This window comes from Rhineura floridana, chromosome 3 (assembly GCF_030035675.1).
Source record: "Rhineura floridana isolate rRhiFlo1 chromosome 3, rRhiFlo1.hap2, whole genome shotgun sequence".
Lineage (NCBI taxonomy): Eukaryota > Metazoa > Chordata > Lepidosauria > Squamata > Rhineuridae > Rhineura > Rhineura floridana.
Window position 1 is genome coordinate 88,065,378 of NC_084482.1, and position 18,008 is coordinate 88,083,385.

Below are 18,008 nucleotides of genomic sequence, written 5' to 3' on the forward strand. Positions count from 1 at the left end.
AGAAGGATACCATGGTCGATGGTATCAAAAGCCGCTGAGAGATCAAGGAGAATCAGCAGAGTTACACTCCCTCTGTCTCTCTCCTGATATAGGTCATCAAACAGGGTGCCCAAGGCCGTCTCAGTGCCAAAACCAGGCCTGAAACCCGATTGAAATGGATCTAGATAATCGGTTTCATCCAATAGCGCCTGGAGCTGGTCAGCAACCACTCGTTCCAAGATCTTGCCCAGGAATGGAACATTCGACACTGGTCTGTAGCTGCTGAAATCCTCTGGGTCCAAGGAAGGTTTTTTCAGGAGTGGTCTCACCGCTGCCTCTTTCAGACAGCCAGGGACCACTCCCTCTCGTAAAGAGGCATTAATCACTTTCTTGGCCCAGCCAACTGTTCCATCCCTGCTAGCTTTTATTAGCCAAGAGGGGCAAGGATCCAGTACCGAAGTGGTTGCACGAACCTGTCCAAGCACCCTGTCCACGTCCTCGAACTGAACCAACTGAAACTCATCCATCAAAACATGACGAGACTGTGCTCCAGACACCTCATTTGGATTAACTGCTATTAAATGGGAGTCTAGGTCCCGGCGAATGCAGAAGATCTTATGCTGGAAGTGCTCAGCAAACTCATTACAGCGGGCCACCGATGTATCTACCATGTCCTGTAGGCCTGGATGGAGTAGGCCTTGAACCACTCTAAAAAGTTCCGCTGGGCGGGAGAGAGATGACTGAATAGTGGCAGCGAAATGTTGTTTTTTCGCCACCCTTACCGCTCCCACATACAGCTTGGTAGAAGCATGAACCAGCTCATAATTGCATTCGTTGGGAGTTTGTCTCCATCTCCGCTCAAGCCACCTTCTATCTTGTTTCATCGCTCTCAGCTCTGGAGTATACCAAGGAGCTGTATGAGCTCTACAGAGGAGAGGGCGCGCAGGAGCGATCGTGTCCACTGCCCGGGTCATCTCTGCATTCCACAGATTAGCCAGGGCTTCGACAGGAGCGCCAGTCCTATCAGCCGGAAAATCCCCCAGAGCCCTTTGAAAACCTTCAGGATTCATTAGTCTCCGGGGGCGGACCAATTTAATAGGTCCCCCACCCTTGCAGAGGGAAAAGGCCACTGAAAGTCTAAACTTCAGCAAGCAGTGATCTGTCCATGACAACGGGAGGGATGTAAAACTCCCCACATCCAGATTACTATCCCCATGTCCAGTAGCAAAGATAAGGTCAAGAGTATGCCTCGATGTATGTGTTGGGCCACTAACATGTTGAGACAGCCCCATGGTTGTCATGGCGGCCATGAAGTCCTGAGCTGCCCCACACAAAGTAGCCTCGGCATGGATGTTGACATCCCCCAGTACTAAAAGTCTGGGGGATCTCAACAATACCTCCGAGACCACTTCCATCAGCTCAGTTAGGGAAGCCATTGGGCAGCAAGGTGGGCGGTACACCAAAAGGATTCCCAGTCTGTCCCTCTGGCTCAGCACAAGGTGCAAACACTCCAGACCAGTAACTGCATGGACATGGTGCTTGGTGAGTGAGATGGAACTCTTATAGACCACAGCAACCCCGCCTCCCCGACCCTCAGATCTACCATGATGCTGTACCAAATACCCCGGTGGGCAGATCTGGGAGAGACTAACTCCTCCCTGTTCACCCACCCAGGTCTCGGTTATGCATGCCAGATCGGCTGCCTCGTCCACAATCAAATCATGGACGAGGGAGGTTTTATTATGTACCGATCTGGCATTGAGGAGCAGCAACTGGAGATCTGAGAGTTGGCTGAGAGGACAACCAACAACCCTGCGGGTATGAGAAGGACCAGAACAAGGCACAGCCACTACGTGTCTGGGCCGCGTTCCCCTTACCTGGCACGTCCTTCTCACAACACCATACCTCCCTCTGCCCGTCACTATGGCAATTGGGGCCCCCTCAAGTCTCCCCGCTTGATGGAAAGACCTCTTCCCCAGGCACATAGTAAGCTATAAATACAAAAAACTCATATACATAAAAATACACACTCACTCACAACATACACTCATACAAACATCCACTCATCCAATTCAGGCCTGCACAACACAGTCCCGATGCAGGTCTGCCAGGCAGAAGTCCCACTGGGAAGGGTGGTGGAGGTGGTGATCCCACAGCAGCAGCAGCAGCAGCAGCAGCCTCTCCTTCCCTGGGCAGCGATGTTCTCTTCCTGCAGGCCCTGGGTCTCCTAGGCCACCTCAGCCAGCCGGCTTATGTATCCCTCCAAAAAGGGACAGGTGGTAGCAATCAGTCACAGCTGGCTGGGTACCTGGGGCCTGGTCCTGCAGATGTACGTCTGGCAGGCAGAGGTCCCACTGGGAAGGGTGGTGGAGGTGGTGATCCCACAGCAGCAGCAGCAGCAGACTCTCCTTCCCTGGGCGGCGATGTTCTCTTCCTGCAGGCCCTTTGCCTTTCAAACTCTCTAGTGTTGGCAGACACATTGAGTCATGCTTACCTACTGAGCACAGGAGAAGCTGTGCAGGGGGATCAGGACATTGAATCAGTCAACATGTTGCACTACCTCCCAATCAAAACAACCAAGCTACAGGAAATTAAATAGGCTACAGAGCAGGATGCACAGCTTCAAGTGGTCAAGCGAGTAATTCTGGATGGATGGCCTGCAAATAAAAGCCAAGCGCCTGTAGGAGCAGAAGCATATTTTCAGTTTAAAGAACTCAGCATTTAAGATGGCCTCATATATTGTGGGCAGACCCTTGTCATTCCAGCCTCTTTGCGCATGAGAGTCATGGAAAAGATTCATGCCTCACGTATGTGAATTGACAGCTGCCTTCGACAGGATAGAGAGTGTTTGCATTGGCCTGGAATGAGCACACAGCTGAAAGCATAAATGGAAAGATGTGAGATCTGCCATTCTTGTGACAACCATCAACAGAAAGAAACCTTATTGCCACATGAGCTTCCCACACGACTATGGGAGAAGATTGATATCGACCTTTTTACATTTAAAGGAAAGAAGTACCTCATTACAGTAGATTACTTCTCTTAACTTATGGGAAATTGATAGTCTACAGCAGCGATTCCCAGTGTGGGTGGTAGCACCCCCCTGGGGGGCATTACAGCCTTTCAGGGGGGCATTGGCATGTCTACAAACTTTAGGGGGTGTTTGGGTTCATTAGGGGGCGTTGACATTTGGCAGTCTGATGCGACAGTTGAAGCATTTAAGTTTAATTTTATTTACTACACAAATCATTAATTTTTAAACTGTTTTGTCCCCAGTTAGAATGTATTTAATAGTCTCAATTCATGGAAATAACACTATAAATAGCGTGTGCTCTTTAGTACAGAAATTCTGAATAGCGGCCAGTGACATATCAAGGAATGGGGATATTAGCCACGCCCTGGCACTAGGTAATGTTCCGATGCTGTCTTGAGGGATGTTGGAACCAATCACGAGACAGTGTTTGATAAGCTGGGTGTATTGGTGGAGGGCGCATTCTTCCAACGGATGAGTGCCGTGTGCAAACTGGTGACTCAGACAGTCACTTATTCGCTGGTTTTCTTCAGGAATAGGACACTCTCACTACCCATTGTTTCTGTGATGTTTAAATGAACTTGTTTAACAAAACAATGCCGGTAAACTGAATGAGTTTGTTGTTAAGTAACACAGTGTATTTGATTGGTTCATACTGTGTGGACTTAATTAGTTTTTGCTTATGTATGTATATTAATAAATCATACTAAGAATTCAATGTGTAATCTATGTGCAATAAAAAGGCATGATAAAAACGATCAGTAATCATTGAAAATACCTTTTATGCATTACTCATATTTTAAGGGAAGAATAGGAAGCATTGGCATATACTTAATCGGGGGGGGTGGGCACAAAAAGATTTTGCAAAGGGGCATTGGGTCGAAAAAGGTTGGGTAACGCTGGTCTACAGGATACAGGAGCCACAGAGGTGATCCGGAAGCTAAAGACACACTTTTCCAAGTATGGGATTCCTGACACAGTCATCAGTGACAATAGACCACAGTTCACCTGTGAATAATTCAAAGTATTCTCATAGCATTGGGAATTTGACCAGCTTATCTCCTCCCCAGCATATCCATGGACCAATAGAAAAGTAGAGTCTGCTGTTAAAACAGCACAGAAACTGCTGCATAAAGCTGTCACTTCAGAGTCTGACCCCTACTTGTCTCTCCTGGCCCATCAAAACACTCCATCACAAGGATGCCAGACAAGTTCAGCACAGGCCCTGATGGGGCACAGAAACAAAACTCTGCTGCCAATGTACAGAGATCTGCTAGTTCCAGAACTAATAGGAAATCGCAGAGGGGATCTGCAGTCAAAGATGACAAATGGAATATTATAACCGTTCAGCCAGAGACCTTCCAGCCATAGCAAAAGATTGTCCAGTATGGATACATCCAGAGAAAGGCACAAAAAACCTGGTCCCCTAGAGTTGTAACAAAAGTAGTAGCTCCCAGATCATATGAGATGACTATGCCAGAAGGCAGCATACTATGTCACAATCGCAGACATCTCCACTCTTCCAAGCAAAAAGAAGAGTTACACCAGGATATGTCACAGCAATTGCCAGAATCTGGAACTCCCTCAGAGACCAACCCCCAAGGATCAGATGGGACCCAAGGGTCAGATCTAAATGAAAGGGACAAGAACCAAAGATGTCCCGATCAGTCCACCTTCTAAAAAAAACCAACATATCTCAGGGACTATGTTACCAACTGAGAACATGGCAAAGTTGTGACTCCATCAAGGCCATGTGCTTATAACCTCTAGCTTTGGTGTGAGGGGGTTATAAAGTATTAAGGCCTCTAAATAGTTAATTGGGTAGTGTTTTTATGACTTTGTTGTTTAAAAAAAGAGGAAAGATGTATCATGAGTAATAGAATTAAGTAGAGAGACTCAGGACCTAGAAAGGAAACAGAAAGTGCTGGGACAGGAAGTCAGGGTCAGGGCACCACCCATGTTATCTCTGCAGCTAGCGGTAGTTCTGACTGAGGCCTGATACCAGTTTCAACTGAATAAAGATCTTACCTCTAACCTAACGCCTGCAAGTGCATTGACTAATGAAACACACAAAACTAGCATTTCATGCAGACATGGCTTATACCAAATTTCTCCAGAGACATTGGATGTTTATAGACGTGAAATAGAGACCTTATCCCAGTCTACATCTGTGCTAGAATTGTTTTAAGATGTTTTTAAAGTTTTTTAAATATGTTTTTAAGTTATTTTGTTTTAAGATGTTTTAAAGTTTTGTTTGCAAGATGTTTGGTGTTTTTGTTTGCCAACCTGGGAGGGATATACATTTAATACACAAACAAAAAACAATTTAACAAACAAACAAAATAGTTCTCATATGTGGGAATCATTCAAACTTTTCATCCCCATCCCATCTGAAGGGATGCAATCCAGTAGCAAATACTGTGTATATTTTCAGATCACAGAGCTCATATAATCTCACATTCACTGTATGGAATGTGGACATTTTACCCCAGGCAGCAGGATGTTATGGCACTATCACATTTTCTTACTACTCAAAATTGAAATACTTTATCACTCGAGAAGTTAAGACACCCAACTCCGTCTACCCAAAACAAGTCAGTCCATTACTATTAAATTAGATTATTATTGCACAAGCTTCAATCACCTACTAGTCCATGCCTGCAACATCAGCAGCAGAGGTGCAGTTCTTTTTCCATTCTTCATTAAAGGCTGTACTCCTGTACTGTGCCATTCAAGCTCTTTAAACTGGTAAAGCTCTAAAAAGTTACTTCTTCACATAGCAATTTTACTTTGTTTTTTGTGAGGCTGAGCACTTATCCCTGCTGATGCTGGAGGGTATATCTACCCTATTTTTTTTTAATTAGAAAATAGTACAGATAATCCCCCCTGCAAAAGAAAAAACAACAACCTCATACCGTATTCATTCTGTAGAGATGATGTATTTATTCCATCAGTGCTACTAGGATCACAGCTAATGTGAGCAGAGTGTTGTAAACAAATGAGAGACAGGGTTTAGCTGCTATAAAGGCCCTGAACTTTCAGAAACAGTTTTATCACCTGAAAAACAGGCACATTCACCTTTGTCCTGAATCTCTCTTGATCGTTAAATAATGCTGCTCAAACTACAGACTTCCCATCCCACAAAGAATATTTAGAGGCATTATTTTAATTCCAGATCAGGCCAACTGCCAAATCACTCCAGCTTAATTTTTTTCTCATCACTGGGAACCAAGTGCACATAAAGCATAGCATCAGGGGTTAGTTCTGCTGGGATTTATGTACATCAAAGAATGTGAACCACATTTCAAGAATGTGAAAAAAAACCCAGCCTAGATTTCTTTTAATAATATTATTTCAACACAGTATACACAAACAATTATCACAATTAGAAAGATCAAAGAAAAATTATCAGTAAGGTTAACATATTAAGCAAATGAAATGAAAGCACATATTACAAGCTGGATAGCATTCATTTAATAGTAAAAATTAGTAAAATTAGAAAGGGTATCACTTGGGACAGAAAACTTCAGGTTTGATCAGACATTTAGAGTACAGAGATTAGTGGATAGGTTTTTCTAAAGACAGAGATGTTATGTGTCCAAAGTCCTCACGTTCAGGAGGTGGGGAGAAGGCCTGTTCTGGACAGGGTTACACTCCCCTGGAAGGAGCAGGTCTGCAGCTTAGGAGTACTCCTGGATCCAACATTGTCACTAGAGGCTCAGGTGGCCTTGGTGGCTGGGATTGCCTTTTTCTAGCTCTCGCTGATTCACCAGTTTCAGCCCCTTTTGGACAGAGATGACTTGACCACAGTTCCCCACGCTCTGGTAACTTACAAATTGGATTATTGCAATGCACTCTACATGGGTCTGCCCTTGAAGACGACTTGGAAACTTCAACTGGTCCAAAATGAAGCAGCCAGATTACTGGCTGGATTCCCTTTAGATCTCATATAATCCCTGTTTCAAAACAGCTGCATTGGTTGCCAGTTCATTTCCAGGCCCATTCAAGGTGCTCACGTTAGTGTTTAAACCACTTTTAACAATAAACTACCTAGGCCCCAGATATCTGAAAGACTGCCTCCTTCGCTACAGTACCTGTCAGGTGTTGAGATCAACACAGGGGCCCCTTTAGGTAGTTCTGCCACGCTCTGAAGCTTTGGGGGGTGGCCCCCAAGTTGTGGAACTCCCTCTCCACTGAGGTGCACCTTCATTGTACAGTTTTATGTGAATGCTGAAAACGCACCTCTTTACCCTGGTTTTTGACACCTGAGGCTCTTTTTTAAGGACCCACCCTATTTTGTGATTTTAGGTTGCTTTTATTTGTTTTTAATGCCATGTTTTAAAATTGTTGTAACTTGCCCTGGGACCTTTGGGTGAAGGGCAGGTAATTGATGATGATGATGATGATGATGATGATGACGAAAATGATAATGATAATAATACCCAGTCACCAACACATGGAAGAAACCAGGCAGCAATATTACATTCTTTTTAATTTTACAGTTTTACAATACTATGAGCCCAAAATTCAGGAACTGAACTGCTTTAAGAAATCAACACAAGACCTGCCCATATGCTGAAAACTAACATAATGGTAACATCACACACACACCCCAATATGTACCTAGATATTACTGCTTCATTTTCCCACATCTTTCCTACGCCATGCAGGCTTGCATTGTATTATCTCTTTCATTTCTCTGTTGCTGCTGCTTTCTTCAGTTCCTTACAAAAAGGGACAATGCTGCAAATATGTAGTGAGATAATTGGAAGGAATGGGAATTCATGAGGAAGCTGAATTTAAAACATTTCAGCAGAAGGAACAAAGAGTCAGCACTTCACTTAACTGGAAAGATCTAAAAAAAAGGTATGTACTTCATTTAGTTGAGAGAGAAAAATTATCCCATATAAAAGTACAGTAGATAAAGGTTTGAATCCTTACTTTAATTATTAAAGTTTAATGAATTGATTTCCATTTATGCAACAGGGCTTTCCACCTTCCTCATTCCAGCTTCAGTCCACTGTATTCCACATAAAGCTGCTCCGGTCAGAGGACGGTCCTAGTGCAGAGCACATGCAACAGGAATAATCAAGGACTGGAAATCCCCCTTATTGAAGTAGAAGTGCCTTCTACTTCCACAGCATCAATACCACAATATGTGGTGACGGCCACCAACTTAGGCAGCTTGAAAAGGGTTCATAAAGGTTGCTGTCAGTATGGCCATGTGCATCCTCCAGGATCACAGGCAGAACATCAGTTGTTAGGGAGAAATAATGGGAAAGGGCTTTTGCTTTCCCACCCTGCTTGTGCCTTCCCAGAGGAATCTGATTAGCTACTATGGAAAACAGGATGCTGAACTAGATGGGTATTTGGTCCGATCCAACAGAGCTCTAATGCTGTCCTTTGGATTTAAGCCACGTATTTGCTCATGTTAAGGCCCTCCAGATGCTGTTGGACAACAACTCCCATCAGCCTTCAGTATGCTGGTTGGGGCCGATGGGAATTGTAGTTCAATACCTTCTGGAGGAACAAATATTCCCCACCCCTGCTTTAAGTATTCTTCCTTCTTGCAGCTTTGCCCAAAGTCTGTTTATCTTTATGTGAAAATACATTTCACTCCATTATCATTGTACAAGTGGATAGGATATCACACCACAAAAAATACACATCTTCACTTGCCCCAACACAGAATAACTTGTAAACCAATAAAACACTCAAAAGAGATCAAATTATAATGTATTTGTACTGTTATATATATATCTCCCCATTCAAAAGAATTAAAAGCAGCGTAGATAGAGTCGGCAGATTTTCTTCCATCCAAGTACTTGCCAGACCTAAATCTGCTTAGCTTCAACAGGGTTGTGGCATCATGAACCTGGAGACTATAAACTTAGTCTGTGAAACCATTCTATAAAACACTCCTTGCATGAGAAATAGGCCACATACACCCTAAAAGATTTACTACTTTAGCTTTGGGGAAAGGCTACGTCTCTGCCACCCAGAAGCAGGATAATGCTTGTGCTCCAGCTACTGTTTGTGGGCTCCCCATAGACATCTGGTTTGCCACTAGGAGAACAGGATGTCAGACTACATTGGCCTGATCCAGCAGGGCTCTTCTTATGCTCTTACTGAGCTGGAGTATACCATGTGATAGCTGAGAGGTCAGGTTATTTGATAAGAGAGAGATCTGAAAATACTGTAATGTCTGTATGTAAAATGGTATGAAAGGTAGGGCCAGCACCAGAGGGCATCCAGGTCGGGTCCTGGACGAGGGCCCCTGAAGGTCCCCTCCTTAGGTTGGGTGGGTGGATAGTGCTCCTTTCTGCAATCTGCGGCAGCATCAGCTCCCGACCCTGCCGCGGATCACAGAGAGGAAGTTCCCAGGCACCCCCCTTACTACCGCGCTGGCCTGCAATGCCCACCTGCATGCCCACTTACCTCTCCCTTGAAGTAAATGCTGGCTGCGCTGTGGGTACAGCCTGCCATCAACCAACATGGTGGCCGAGGTTTCCCTAAGGGTCTGATGCCCCTGCCGCCATCTTCGTTGATGGCAGGTATGTGTGTGTGTAGCAAGCATGTGTACCATCAACCAAAATGGTGGTGGAGGCATCAGCCCCTCAGGGAAGCCTCAGCCACCATCTTGGTGGATGCCAGGCATGGGCAGCATTTACTTCAAGGGAAAGGTAGGTAGATAGGTGGGGCATGCCTACATGCAGGTGCCAGGACCTGGGATAGGCTGCTGCCCAAGGGCCTTGGCATGCCTGCCGCCAGCTCTCTGAGAAGGTACTGCATTAGTCTAAACACCCTCACAGGAAGCCGTGCCCCATATTAATCCTCAAAAGGAACATTTCCTGTACCAACATAGAATGATAGACACTAATCTGACCAATATCAACTGTACACTAATATTAGTATATCTTTGCTGCTGACGGGGGTGGGAGACCTGTGGCACTCTAGATATTGCTGAACTACAACTCCCATCATCCCTGACTGTTAGCCATACTAGCTGAGATTCATGGGAGATGGAGTCCAACAACATCAGGAGGGCTACAGATTCCTGAGCCAGAACCAGGAGGGCTCCACTGTCTTGTTATGCTGCAGTTCAGCTAAATGATATCTAACTATGATTAGAAGCTTGCTCCATTGCACAAAAAACAAACTTACTGTATGAGTTATTCAACTATGTTGCTCCTTTTGAGATGTACAGTGCCCAAACTGGCTAACTGATTACTGCTCATGAGCCACCTGGGCACCCACCCACCCCACCTTTTACATGGAAGGCTAGATATGCAACAATATTTTAAGCATGGTTTCCTACTTTTAGAAATTAGTCAAAATATTTTATTTTTTCCTGAAGTATATACAAAGTGAATGATTTTTTTTCTTTTTATACACACAGAACCTGGCATTTGTCAGTAACTTTTACTTCTTTGTGTTTTTGCTACTAAATTATTATGGCCTTTGAAAATAAATTGTCTAAATTCTTCATGTAACAGACCATCTACTGTCTCAAACAAAGCAGACACAAGAATCCTCCTTCCCCTCCACACTTATTTTTAGAACTAATGAGAGTTTCCTAGTAAGGCCAGGAAAGAGCAGGGGACAAGAAATCCTAGACATTTTATTTTTAAAAAAGTATTAAAGACTAATACACAGCCAGAGTTAACAATAACAGCACTGCCATGCTGTCAGGAAAACAGCACAAAATAAAAGCTTTTCCTATGTATGTCAACATTTTCAATCCAAGTTGTAGAAACTAGTTAGTTATCTGCATATAAATGTTCTCTTTAAACTGTTCTTAAATCTGTTATATGTAAAGCAGGGTTGCCAGGTGTCTGGTTTTTGCCTGGAGCCTGGAGGTTTTGGGGGTCCCCTCCAGGTCTGCAGATGAATCACCTTAATCTCCGGCCTCTCAGCTTTAATTTTTTTAAAAAATTAGGTTTCTAGATGGTCTGGTTCACAAGATATACACCAAAACATCAGCCACCCCCGCTCCGCAACTTCTGTTAAATCATCTCTTAGCAGGCTGCTCTATTCCCGCCCTTTCAGATTTGTAGCTGTTAAGTGAAGTCAGGGTTGTGACTTGTTGACCTCCAGGCAGTGCCTAGAACCCACTGCAATGCAAGAAAATGGATGGTTTTTTCATGTTTACCTGAAAATCTCATAAACTGAGTAAGGATATAGCTTTCAGGCTTTTTTCTCTCTTGGGAGCAGGAGTCAAACAAGTTTAAATTTTCCTGGGCTGGAAGAGGGCAGTGTTTTGAAAACCTCCCCAATATGAAGCTTTAATCCAGTACTTGCTTTTTAGAATTTCTGTACAAAAGTCTGTAATTATAAAAAATGTTTTTATTTGTAAAACTGTTAATGAAGGATCCAAAACAAAATTAAAAGTTTTCCCCAAACTTTTTGCTTCCTGCTTCCCCACCCATTTGCCTGGGGTTCCCCCTTTTTGCTGCACTATCTGCTGATAAAGTCTTCAAAATACACTGCTGATAAACGTCAAACAGGCAAGCCACTGACTTCATGGCTTTATTATTTTCCATTTTTAACTGGAATACCTAAAAGAACTCCAATTGTTCCACGAAATTCAGAATTTTCATCTCCTCTGCAAAAAGAACATGGTTAAGTAGTTTCTTTTACATAGCACACAGAGCTGTTTTTTATCTAATAATGGCTCTTGAAAGATGCTTAGAGAGTCATAAATCATACAAAATCTGTGCATATTCTTATGGCTCTAGAGGCACCCTGGCTCCTTAACCACTTTGTCAACCTTGAAACCACATGCCCACCTACTTCCTGGCTCATCCCCTTTTTACATGACTACTCACACAATTTACTTTTCCCCCCATACGTATGTCATGCTTTCCACACTACCATCTTTTGCCAAACAGGGGTTTGAATTGCAACCTTTAACAGAACTGTTGTTCCTCTTCTAGTGGACCTAGCCCAATGTCCAGTCTAGGCTTGAAGAGGCAATGGTACTCTGGTCCACTTGTACCTAATAAAGGTAGACAGAGTAGGAGAAAGAACAGCATAAAGGATGGCTGGCCTGTGCACATGTGGATTGTGTGCACTGTGGTGTGGCACAGAACCAGGAAAGAGGCTCCCTAGAGTTGGTACATAAAAATAAAGAACTGAGACTGCAAGCATGCAGAGAGAAAGAAAGAAAAAATAATTAACCCTATCTGTGAAAGAGTTTATCTCAAGATACTAACTACAGGTGCTGTTCTTGCACATCAGAGCTATCCTGTATGTTTTTGCTCTGCTGTATAAAGAAGCATCTCTTATTGCAAGGACTGGGAACCTGTGGTCCTCTAACTCCCATCAACCCTAGCCAGCATGGTCCATGGTAGGGGATGATAGTTTTAGTCCAACACCATCACGAGGACATGTTCCCCAACCCTGATTTACTATGCGACACTGACCACCACCGTGGAACATAATCATCAACACTTTATCCTTCCTATCATGAGAAAAGAAGCCAATGCATGTTATTCGGGAAATACCAATAGTATATCTTCCTGAAGTGAAATATTTCATAATGCAAGTGGAATCACATGATCAAAGGCTTCTTCTCTATTTATGGATAGCTGGTATGTCAAGAAAAGGCTTTCTAGGGTAGTCCTTTCTAAAATGTTAGGGATGGCATTTTCTGAAAATCTTGATGCCAACCTTATCTCCATGGAATTTTTTCTCATTCCCATCTTGCTCCTTGATCTTTTTTTTTTAATGGTTCCTCTAAAGGCAAGGATTCTTGCATATTATACACATATATGCATTCCAGGTTTCCTAAATTAGCCAGCACATAATTATATGCATAGAAGAATGTATAAAAATATTTGTTAAAATATAAAAATTATGCTGTAGAAATAGAGTACTGCATGGGGCTTGATTTTGCATATAATTAGGCTTTTAAAAATGACAATTGAAGAACAGCTCAGACATAAGTGGGCTCAATGCAAGATACAATCAGATGAGGGAAAAGTTCCATGTATAAATCCATTTAAAAATTGATTGCTCCTCCATCCCAATTCTAGTTTTCTTTGCACAAAGGTGTTTGATTGTGTGTTGGCAGGTATTTTTTGGTACCTTCACACATTTAAACATGTGACTCCTCACCTGCATTTAGAAGTGGCAACAGTCTCAGGAGGGTTGTGCCACATGATCATTCTGAATGTGGAGATCAACTCATAAACTGGCCCAAGATAGTTTGGTAACGCCATGATTTTAAAAAGTGATTGGATCCCTCATTACCCAACAAATGGAGTCACATGAGCTTGACAGAGAAAAGTGGATGATAATGATTAATACAACAGTTAAATAATTTCACTGAATGTAGTCTCAATGTGGTAGTCATTTATGAACTCCCTTTAGGGCTGCTGCAATAGTGTGGAGAGCCAGATTTGCAGGGTCTTGACATACTCTGTCTGTATACTAGCCAGACAACTGGATGCAATGGGAGTAAGTTGGGAGTATAGCAGAATGCTTGGACAAGTGGTGCTCCATGTATTGAATCTGTACTATAAAGTTAAGAAGCAGACAGCACATGCTGCATCCACCCCCAGAATACTACTGTACCTTTAGCAGTAAAAATTCTTTATAAAAGATTTTACTGTGCAGCCCCTAAATAATTAATTCTTTCCCAAGATTTACAAGGATGCGTCACAAAGGGGCATCTCATTATTACTACTTTTTTGGTTCCTCATCAACTTTGTTGTCCTGCCCCTCCCCCCCCAAAAAAAACATGAATAGCAAGACGAGCCAGACAGAGAAAAGTATGGAGACATTTTTATAATAAAGGCAAGCTAGCTATTTATAAATGTCTTAGCTAGTGCCAACTAGATGTGTTGAATCTTATGGCCAAAGGAGGAAATACTCACAACCAAGTAAGAAACTGAAAAAAAGGAAGACACAACCGAGGCAAAAAGAATGGGGGAGGATATGTAAAATGAAATCTTTTATGAAAATGTAATCATTTTTGTTCTTTTTTATTTTGAGTACCTCTGGCCAGAAAGAGCAGCCCTACCGTGCTGCAGTTCTATACCAACATACTTAAGGGCAGGGATGAGGAATCTTTTCAGCTCAAGGGCTGCATTAGCTTCTGGCAAGTCACACAGCATTGTTGGGTGGGGCCAAGGGCTAAAGTGAGTGGAGCAGCAAATGTAAATGTTACCTTCATACAGGAGACTAGTTCCCCCCCACACACCTCTCTATTCTCCATCCACGCAAACAAGAGGCGCTATCCGAGTTTGAGGACACATTCCAGCCAGGTAAAAACACTCAAGTGTCATGTAAAGCAGGGTCAGTAAGGGGTGTGGTAGACCACGAAGTGGCTTGAAGGGCTGCATTTGGCCCCTGGGTTAGAAACACTGCTTCTGGGCCAAATTCAGCCTAATTTAAGATTACTGCATATCTTCCATATATCTATTCACCAACGCAGAGGCAAAACAGAGATAATATGGAAACAATAACTGACCCCCAGGCCATCCCAAGTTATTTTGCTTTCCTCCCCACCCTCCACAAATTAAATGGACAGAAGCCAACTGAACTGGTGATTGAATCTTGATTCAACACTTGTTGCTAGAACAGTATCCTTAACGGCACCATCTGAGTGCATGAAATGGCCTTTTCTAACACAGCACCGGGTGGAATTCCCTTTCCCTCCACATGACATTGTCTGAAGACATTTCTATTCAGGTAGGCTTTCAGCCTGATCAAAATGTGATCACGTCTCTCTCATTTTGGAAGGCATTCTTCCTTGATTTGGCATGTTAACTGTGGTGCGACCTCCCACCTTCTGTTGCCTTAGGAGTATTTATCATGAGCATTGGGTGATATTGTAAACATTTAGAATACTCAAGTTGCCAAGAGTCTAGTGTCTGGTTGTGATTTACTGGTTTATTGTTAATTTTTCTATTTCAATTATCAACAATCTCTTATGAAAGATGTAACAGTTAAGTTACATATTGAAAATCACTTTAAGCCATCAAAGAAGACTTAACGTGGGCCTTCCTAGGAATGAAATACCAAAACCTAAGTATGAGCAATAAAATTATTACTCTGTATTAGCCACCTTGGCATTTTATATTAATATGAAAAGGCAAATTATGTTCATTAATGCAAGCAGGTAAGTGAGGTGGGAGATTGTCCATTTTGCAGTTGTACACAGCTGAACATTTCTCCACAAGACTGAAAAGGTGAAGGCTTTATAATTTATAGCAAGCTAGGAAAATGACAGCCCATACTCAGGGTTAGGGCAGGAAACCCTATCCTCAAAGTCAGATGATGATTTTATGGGATAGTATAATATACTCTGCTTTGTAAATACAAGCTTCACACAAATCCAGCTCTACTACAGGCAAGCTCAAGGCTTTCAGCAGCTTTGTTTGTCTCAATGCATTGGTTTAAAAGGGGAGAGGGGAAGAATAATTATGAAGAATCCAACAGCAGATGAAGTTTATATTATTAGACTTCTACTATTTTACTGCCTATTTTTCCTTCTTGCTGCCAGCATCTTCTTTATAAAAATGTCAGGTACACACTCCATTGAAATTAATGGAAGTGCTATAGCACGGGTGGACTGTGTTGAGGAAGAATAATGAGTCACAATAGTTTGCTTACCCTGAAGGAATCCCCAGCCTGTGTGTTACTGATATACGAACAGAGGCTCTGCCTTGTCTTGTGGGAAGCTTATTTGCACCATGCACACTCAGGGGCGGTTCGCACTTCATCTGCTCCCAGCAATATTATTATATTTGAACTGCTTTCTCCATTTGTAACATTGAACTATGCAATTAACTGTCCTTCAAAATGCGTGCCTTTGTTGCATTATAACCCTATGCACTCACGCCTTATATCAGTATTGCAAGGGCCTTGGATACCAGAAAAACAGAAAGTAAATGCAGAGTTTGAACCCTGATCTTCCCTGACACGTGCAAAGAACTTATTGTTTTGGATGGAACCAGAATATTCAGCAGCATCTGTTTATTATTTAAACTTATATGGCACCTTTCCTCATGAGGGTGCTCAACAATAAATCAGATAATATAAAATATAACACAGTCCTCTAAAGATGACAAGCAGGTAAAAAAACATGTAAATAAATCAGCCACTTAAACACAATGTAACAGATAAAACAGATCTGCTTGACTAGTCTGACCTGTCAAAATAACAGGGTCTTTACCCAACACTGGATGGAATGGGCTTTCCTCGGCTACCTAGGAGGCTCCCCATGCCTCCACAAACACGCTTCACATTCACAGGACAGAGAAAAAAGCTTCACCCCAAACTCTTAAAACCCAGGTTGCTTTCTTTGAGAGAAAGTTGCCCTTCAGGTAACCTTGCCCCAGTCTATTTAGGGCTGTACAGATAATCACAAGCACTTTGAATTGTGCCCAGACATGAACCAATGGGTAACAAAGCTGTTTTAACATGGGAGTCACATGCTTCCTATAACTGGCCCTGATCAGCATTCTGGACCAGTTTCCAAACACTCTTCAGAAACGGTTCTGCATAAAAGAGTGCCTTACCCATTATCAACCTCTCGGACCGTACTATTGGCAGGTGATGCCTTGTTCATGTTGCCACCACTGGAGGCTGCCAGGTTGGTGGTGATTCAGGGCCTTTTCAATAGTGGCTCCCTGTTTATGGAATGCCCTCCCCAGTGAGGCGTGTCTGTCTTTCAGGAGAAATTTGAAAAAATGTTTTTAACTGTAATTGTGTTTTAGAATGTTTTAAACTGTTTTTAGAATTTTTTTGGTTGTTATTAAATGGGGAGGCACAAAGCTTCAGTTTTCCAAATTTGTGAGCCCAATTCAGACCTGAGCCAAATTAGGCAGTCCCAAATTTATCCAACCAAATTGAGCTATTTTCTAAAGCACCGAGTTGCAGTACAAACCAAATTCCGTGGTCAATGCCAATGCAAAGTACCAAGAAGGCACTTTGTAGCCATTATTATTATTTATTGAGACATAACTAAGGCATGTGTCACCATGATTAGATCTGCTAGAAAAAAGCCCTCTTCAAAATGCAAAAGCCAGAAACTACTAGAATTGTGAAGTTCATTATCAGATGAAGCAGAAACACCTGTAATATTTTAACTTATGTCTATAAATAGACTTAATTTGTTCTCCTACCCTTTCTCAAAGGATGAGCATAAATGAATCTCCCTCCCCTCTTCCAATCACCCTTTGATAGTGTGGCTGTGAATGTGTTACTGGCCCAAGGCCACCCTGTGAAGTTGACTCAGTTTGAACCCAATCCTCACCTGATATCACGGTACCATGCACATGTTTAAAACAGTTCTGTACCAGTATTAGCTATAATTACAGGTCAATTTCCATGCACAATTCAAAGTGCTGGTGTCAATCCTTAAATCCCTTAATGGCTTAGGACACAGGTACCTGAAGAAATGCTGCTCCTACAATCAATCTGCCCATGCACAGAGTTTAACTTTGTGGGCTCTGTTCCCCTCCACATTATCTGAGGTGAATGGTGATTAGAGGCAGGGCCTTCTCCGTGATGGCACCTATTCTATAGAATCTCCTTTGTTTATTTAGAATCATCTTGAAAACATGGCGGAAGTGTAGTACTTAAATCAGAGGTGCCTACCCTCTGGCCCTCCAGCTGCTGCTGGACTACAGCTCCCATCATTCCTTACCATTCACCAGGTAGGCTGGATTAATGAAAGTTGGAGTGCAACAACATGTGGAAAGCCATAGGTTCCACATCACTGATTTAACGGTGTTACTATCCCGATTCTGTGCATGTTTGCTCTGAACTATGCCCCAGCTATCTTATTAGAGCTTACTTCCAACTGCGTATGTCTAGGATTACAGCCTAAAACAATCATTTTTTTATTTATTTTTTTATTACATTTATATCCCACCCTTCCTCCCAGTAGGAGCTTTATGCAGTACTAGAGGATGTTTCTTTGTTCAAAATGACTTTTATCCAAACTTAGTACCTCAAGACTACAGGAAAAAGGAGGCTGCTGTAT

The 18,008-nt window shown here is 42.7% G+C and overlaps 1 protein-coding gene across 6 annotated transcripts in view; it reads right to left on the reverse strand.

Moving 5' to 3' along the window:
• The window catches only part of HTR4 (5-hydroxytryptamine receptor 4), a 357,168-nt gene that overhangs the window by 258,898 nt on the left and 80,262 nt on the right, over window positions 1-18,008 (reverse strand). The window contains exon 1 of one of the 6 annotated variants that reach the window (XM_061616829.1): window positions 5,926-5,944. The exons of the other annotated variants lie outside the window; for them this stretch is intronic. The gene's annotated coding sequence lies outside the window, so the exon portion shown is untranslated. Of the gene's footprint in view, window positions 1-5,925; window positions 5,945-18,008 lie in introns of those variants that run through there. 6 annotated transcript variants of the gene reach the window in all.